Source organism: Equus przewalskii, chromosome 14 (genome assembly GCF_037783145.1).
Source record: "Equus przewalskii isolate Varuska chromosome 14, EquPr2, whole genome shotgun sequence".
NCBI lineage: Eukaryota > Metazoa > Chordata > Mammalia > Perissodactyla > Equidae > Equus > Equus przewalskii.
The window spans coordinates 30,217,871-30,225,623 of NC_091844.1; the positions used below are offsets into that span (position 1 = coordinate 30,217,871).

Sequence of the window (7,753 nt, forward strand, 5' to 3'; positions counted from 1 at the left end):
TATGCAATGATAGAAAATGTCCATATGTTCATCACATTTATATTCCTTTGACAGTTTTAACATTTTCTGCATTTGGATTCTTCACACTTCTTTTGTTGTTTTTTTTGTTTTTTGGGGTTTTCTGGTGAGGAAGATTGTCCCTGAGCTAACATCCATGCCAGTCTTCCTCTATTTTACATGTGGGACGCTGCCACAGCATGGCTTGATGAGCAGTATGTAGGTCCATGCTCGGCATCCAAACCCACGAAGCCTGGGCCACTGACGTGGAACGTGCAAACTTAATCATTATACCACTGGGCTAGCCCCTCTTCACATTTCTTATTCAGTACAATCGTAGATTTTCTATGTTTTCATTACTGTTGTTACAAATGAGATCTGTCCTTCCATGTTCTATATTTCCTTTCTGTTTTAATTATAGGAGTAAATGTAAACCTATCAGATTGGCAAAAGTCATGAAGTCTGATGTTACCAAATAGCGGTGAGGATGTGAAGAAACGGTGGCGGGAAGGTGAACGAATGCGACTACTTCAAAAAGCAGTTTGGGGGTGTAGATAAACTCCTTATCTACAACTCAGAAATCTGAAAAGCTCTGAAAACCAGAAGTTCCTTCTTAGCTCATTTGGTGGCAAAACCTGACCTGAGGTGAAGCTATTTGTTGTCTTTATTTATCTCACTTGATGTGGACATTTATACTTAAAAGTAACATATCTGATTATGGAGTACTTCCCCAGCCCTGTGGAGAGGGTTATACTGGCACATATACCATATTGCCTTTCTAAAATCCAAACGTTCCTTGTTCTAAAACACATCTGGCCCCAAGGCTTTCGAACAACATCCTGTCAGCCTGTATCTGGTGAAGTTGAAGATGTTCATATCCTAAGACGCAGCAGCTCCCCTTCTAAGAGTGCTCTCTAGAGAAATCTGTCCACAGTACACAAGGAGACACGTATAAAATTGTTCATTCTAGCGTTAATTATAATAATGAAAAGTTAGAAATAACCTAAATGTCCAGCAATGAGAGAATAGATAAATTGTGATATACTTATCTATTAGAATACTATACAGCACTTGAAGTGAACTGTAGCTACACGGGTCAACATGAATAGATCTTTAAAAAGTTGTTGAATAAGAAAAACATATTGAAGAATGATAACAGGTAAATACAATTTAAAGTTTGAAGACATGCACGAGAATGATAAACACTAAATTCAATATAGTAGCTATCTCTGCAGAGAGTGGAGAAAAAATGAGGTGCCCTGGGGTACACAGTAGGTTTTCTACTTTATCTGGAAAGTCTAATTTCTTTTTTTAAAAATCCGAAATGAATATGGCAAAATGTTGAAATGTTTTTACAAATAGATTTGTATTCTACGTAAAGTTCTCAGTCTTTTTAATGGATGTAAAGTATACCACAGTGTGACTTGACCTTAATTTGGACATTTCCTCATTATTTAACTTGCTTTCACTTGCTAATTATTACAAAACTGCTGAAGCATACATCTTTTGATATCTTTTTGCATATGTACAAATATTTCTATAAGATTCCTAGAAGCAGAATTACTAGCTAATGGGTATACATTTTACATTTTCATAGATAATGTCAATTGTCTTTCTTTCCTTTTTTTTTTTTTTTTGAGGAAGATTAGCCCTGAGCTAACATCTGCTGCCAATCCTCCTCTTTTTGCTGAGGAAGACTGGCCCTGAGCTAACATCTGTGCCCATCTTCCTCTACTTTATATGTGGGATGCCTGCCACAGCATGGCTTGCCAAGTGATGCCATGTCCTCACCCAGGGTCCGAACCAGCGAAGCCCAGGCCACTGAAGCGGAACGTGGGAAATGAACCACTGCACCACCAGGCTGGCCCCTCAGTTGTCTTTCAAAAATGCTATTTTGGGTGCCAGCCCCATGGTCTAGTGGTTAAGTTCAGTGCATTCTGCTTCAGCAGCCCAGGTTCAATTCCCAGCACAGACCTACACCACTCATCAGTGGTCATGCTGTGGCAGCATCCCACATACAAAATAGAGGAGGATGGGCACAGATGTTAGCTCAAGGTGAATCTTACTCAGCAAAAAAACATTAAAAAATAAATGCTATTCTAGTTTATACCCATAGCAACAACATAGGAGAGTGTCCATTTCCCCACATCCTCAATAAGACTGTCAAACTGGAGTAGGGAGAAATAGTATACTAAGTTGCAATTGCCAATTTCTGTTAGGCTGAATCATCTTTTCATATCTCATAGCCATTTATAGTTATTCACAAGAAGTTGCCTGTTGATATCTTCATCAGTTAGAAGTACGTTCAACTACAACTAATTGAAAATGGACTATGAGTGCAGTAAAGAATAGAGTATAGGGTTTTTATTTTTTTTGGTTTTGGTTTTTTGGGAGTTTTTGACGTAGGATTTCTGGAGGTTTAAGCATAAGCAGTGCAGGACTAGAGCAGCCGAGCAGCAGAGACCCAGGGGCCTTCTCTCTGCTCCGTCTTCCTTAGCACACTTATACTGTCACAAGCACAGGACAGCTGCTGCATCTCTACACTTCACATCTGCTTTCCAGGCAGGAAGAAGGGAAGGCAAAGAGCTAAAGGCCTGTGCAAGCTGAATCTGTTCCTTTCTTTGAAGCCCATGATTTCTTTCTTTAGGTTTATAGATTTATTTTCCTAAATTATGTAAAGTGGTCTCAAAATTAAATTACTATTTAAAATTATCTTTTTTTTTTTTTAGAGGAAGATTAGCCCTGAGCTAACTGCTGCCAATCCTCCTCTTTTTGCTGAGGAAGGCTGGCCCTGAGCTAACATCCGTGCCCATCTTCCTCTACTTTCTAGGTGGGACGCCTACCACAGCATGGCTTGCCAAGCAGTGCCATGTCCGCACCAGGGATCCAAACCGGCGAACCCCAGGCCACCAAAGCGGAACATGTGAACTTAACCGCTGTGCCACTGGGCCAGCCCCTAAAATTGTCTCTTGATATCATCTCCTCTTAGATCTTATTGGCCAGGACTGAGTCGCATGGCGACCCCCAAATCAGTCATGGCCCAGGGAGGAAGATTATCATGTCTAGTTTAGACCAATTATGGTTCATTCCCTATAAACTCTGTGGGAGCAGAGTGTTTTGTTCATAGTTTTATCCTCAGTGCCTAGAGGAGTTTCTGCCACATAAAATATGCTCAATACTGTATGCATGAATGAGAAGATAAATGGAGCTGGGGCGGGGCAGGAGAGCAAGCAATCTGCACCACCATTTGAGCCAATCTGAGTCCTGTCAGCAGGGAAGTCAGGGGGCAGCTAGGAGGGAGGAATGAATGCCATCAAGAGATGTCACAATATCCTTGACCCATTGATCCAGTTGATGCTAACTGTGTATTTGTTTGTTATTTTTTGAGCAAATATTTTCTCCCAGTCTTTCATTTATTTTTTAAGTAAATGTTTTATTTTGGAATAGTTTAGGTTTAAAGAAAAGCTGCAAAGTGGTACCAAGTTCTCATTTACCCCTCACCCAGTTTCCTATATCGTTAACATCTTATATTACCATGTACATTTGTGGAAATTTTTAAAAACCAATATCTGCACATTAGGATAACTAAACTCAGACTTTGATAGGATTTCACCAGTTTTTCCATTCACGCGCTCTCTCTGTTCCAGGATCTATTCTAGGACACCACATTGCATTTAATTATCATAGCTCCTGAGTCTCCCCTGGACTATGATAGTTTCTCATCTTTATTTTGTTTTGTTTTGTTTTTTTGGTGAGGAAGATTGGTCCTGAGCTAATATCCATACCAATCTTCCTCTGTATTGTATGTGGGACACCGCCACAGCATGGCTTGACAAGTGGTGTGCAGGTCCACACCCAAGATCTGAACCCACAAACCCCAGGCCACAGAAGTGGAACACGCGAATTTAAGCACTACGCCACCGGGCTGGCCCTTTTCCTTGTTTTTCATGACCTTAACAATTTTGAGGAGTACTGGTGAGATATTTAATAGAATGTCCTTCAATTTTCACTTGTCTAATATTTTTCTCTTCATTAGACTGGAGTTATGGGCTTTTTGAAAGAATAGCACAGAGGTCGTTCTTGTTGTATGTCAGAGGTTATGTGATGTCCACATGGCATGACTGGTGATATGCACCTGGGGTTCACTTTAGTAAGGCAGAGTCTGCCAGGCTTCTCCACTGTAAAGTTACTGTTTATCCCTTTCCATGTTCTATCTGTTGTAAGCAAGTCACTAACTGCAGCCCACACTTAAGAGGGTTACAGGGAGTGGTGGGGGATTAAGCTTGACCTCTTAGAAAGGATATCTAAATAAATTATTTGGAAGTCTTCTGTAAGGAAGTTTTGTCTCTTCGTCCTAATTTATTTAAATCACCTATTTATATTGGTATGAAATTGTGTATGTTTTTGCACCTATTTTAGGCTATTTTTTTCCTTTTTGTAATTTCTTTATTACACTATAACTCACAACAAACTTCATCATTTCAAAGTATACAATTCAATGAGTTTTGGTATAGTCACAGTGTTATGCGACCATCACTATCTAATTTCAGAACATTTCCATCACCCCAAAAGAAACTCTGTACTTATTAGCAATCACTCTCAATTCCCCTCTTCCTCTATCCTCTGAAGCTACTTTCTGTCTCTATTAATATGCCTATTCTGGACATCATATAATGAACTCATATAATATATGTCCTTTTATGTCTGGGTTCTTTCACTTAGCATAATATTTTCAAGCTTTATCCATGTTGTAGCATGTGTCACTACTTCATTCCTTTTATGGCTGAATAATATTCCATTGTATGGATATACCACATTTTGTTATCCATTCATCTGCTGATGGACCTTTGTGTTGTTTCCACCTTTGGGGCTGCTATAAACGCTGGTGTACAACTTCTTGTTTGAACGTGTGTTTTCCCTTAGGTACATACCTAGAAGTGGAATTGCTAGGTCATAGGATATATCTACATTTAACTTTTTGAGGAACTGCCAAGCTGTTTTCCAAAGTGGATGCATCATTTTACATTCCCACCAGCAATGTATGAAGGTTCCAATCTCATTACCTTCTTACTAACACTTGCTATTTTCTGTTGTGTGTTTTTTTTAGAGTAATTGCCATCTTAGAGGGATGTGAAGTGATACCTCATTGTAGCTTTACTGTACGTTTCCCCAGTGACTAATCATGTGCAGAATCTTTCCATGTGCTTCTTGGCCATTCGTATATCATTCTTTGGAGAAATGTTTACTCAAATCTTTTGCTCCTTTTTCAATTAGGTTCTTTTTGTTTTTGAGTTGTAAGAGTTCTTTATATATTCTGGATACTAGACCCTTATCACATATATGATTTGCAAATATTTTCTCCCATTCTGTGAATATTTCCACTTTTTGACAGTGCCTTTTGATGCACAAAAGTTAAATTTTGATGCAGCCCAAATTTATCTTTTTGTTGTTGCTTGTGCTTTTGACATGATAGTTAAGGATCTAAGAAACTGTTGCTTAATCCAAATTCATGAAGATTTATGCCTTCATTTTCTTGTAAGAGATTTATAGTTTCAGTTCTTACATTTAGGTCTTTGATCCATTTTAAGTTGATTTTTGTTTGTGGTATAAATTAGGGGTTCAAATTCATTCTTTTATGTGTGGGTATTCAGTTGTCCCAGCACCATTTGTTGAAAAGACTGTTCTTTCCCTGTTGAATGGTCTTGGCACTCTTGTTAAAATTAATTGACTGTAGATGTATGGGTTTATTTCTGGACTCTCGGTTCTACTCCATTGATCTATGTGTCTATCCTTTGGACTTATATATTTATCTTATATTTTGGGGTATAATGCAATATTATGTTATTTATTTATTTTGTTGCTCGAATTATTCCAGATTTATCCATTGAAAACTCAGGCTAGCTCCAGTGTACCTTTGACAAACCTCCATCCTTTTGTTTTTTAACATTTCCTTCGTTTATGAAACTACAAGATGCTCCAGGCTTATCTTGTACTTTCCCTTTTCCAGCTCTAGAATTAATCGGTTCTTCATGGAGCCTGATTCCTTTTATGGGAGAATGATATTTAGAAACCAAGATCTGGATGCTTGGTGTGCTCATTGCTATTGGGGTGTCATTTTTTGGGGTCTCAGGAGACAGAGCTAGATGGTCACATATATATGTATACACGTATATACCCATGTATACACATGTCTATAATTGTTTCTGTATTTATAACCTGTGTATTTACACATATATGCATACATATATGGTATGAGGAATATATATATATATATTCATATGATGTTTCAAACTTTAGGCCAGTACCACAGTGATAATTCTAGTCTTTCCTTATTGCTCACCTTTCTCCAACAATGAGGACCTGGCTCCCACCATCTACCAGCCATTTACTTATTTATTCAACCCTAGTATACAGTTTCAGAATTGTTAACCCATGCTATCAATTTCACCTATTTTTAATTGTTTATACTAGCTTTCATCATACAGAATTTTGAAATTTAGTGCAGCTTAATCATCAATCCTTTCCTTTTAGCTCCTGAGTTTTGTATCTTGCCTAGAAAGGCTTTCCCACCCACCACCCAGCTTCAGCTTATAAAAATATTTTACTTTTTATTACATTTAGATATTCAGTCTATCTGGATTTTATTTTGTGGTTATACAAGATGCAGATCTAACGTTTTTTTCCTCTAAAATGGCTGAAGGTCCTAAACACCTAAACACTATTATTATTAGTCAATCCTTTCCTCACTGATTTGTGATGCATGGGTCTACTCCTGGTCTCATTGTTCTACTGGTCTATTTCTGTGCCAGTAGGAGACTATTTAATTTGTGTAACCTTAAAATATGTTTCTGATATCTAGCAAGGAAAGTCTCCTATCACTGATCTTTTTCAAAAGTTTCTTGTATGTTTATTCTCACACACAAACTTTAGAATTAATTTGTGAAGTTTCATTTTTAGAAATCCTATGGGGATTTTGATTGGGATAACATTGAATTTATTCAATTTTGGAGAAATTGACATCCCAACATGGTAAGTCTCTATTTAGGTCTTCTTTTATGTCTTTCATAAAGTTTTATGTTTTCTTCCCACAAGTATTGCATTATTCATGAATTCACATTATTCATATTACTCACATAAATTCACATGAATATTCACATTATCATTATATATTTTAAATTACATTTCCAAATTTATTAATGCTAACATATAAGAAAGCTATTGACTAGATATTTGTTGTGTTTCTGAACAAATTACCTTATATTCTACATATTCTATTGTAGGCAGTCCTAATATCTGTAGATAATGACAATTTCCTATTCCTTTGTAAATCAAAGAGCTATTTATTAGTGGGGGTGGGGGGGTGAAACAGACAAATCACTACAAAAATCTAATCAAGGAAAAATAATGTAAAAATGTACAATACTTTCCTGATTCTTAAACAAAATTAGGAATCAGAAAATGGAATTAACCACAGACAAGGAAATTTAATAATTTAAAACAACAATTTAAATACAAGTAATGTTGAGAATAGTTTATATAATTTTGTGGAAATAAGTCACTAAACCTAAAGAAAAATGGTTAATGCTTCCAGAAAATTGACCCAGGGAGGGAGAGAAAACCCAAAAAGATCAATAATCATGAAAGAAGTTGAGAAAGTTGTCTAAGAGCTATCTAACGTTTATACTCATATTTCTGATTTTTCCTTGCATTTTTAATTTTTTTTCTTGTCTAATTAGCTAAGACAACCAGACAGTGT

At 36.9% G+C, this 7,753-nt stretch overlaps 1 long non-coding RNA gene across 1 annotated transcript; it reads left to right on the forward strand.

The window, feature by feature from the left end:
• The first annotated feature begins 418 nt into the window (after nucleotides 1-418).
• Nucleotides 419-4,335, forward strand: LOC139075528 (uncharacterized). The gene is made up of 2 exons (XR_011525983.1): nucleotides 419-642; nucleotides 2,828-4,335. It is a non-coding gene; the product is annotated as an uncharacterized lncRNA (long non-coding RNA).
• Nucleotides 4,336-7,753: the final 3,418 nt, after the last annotated feature.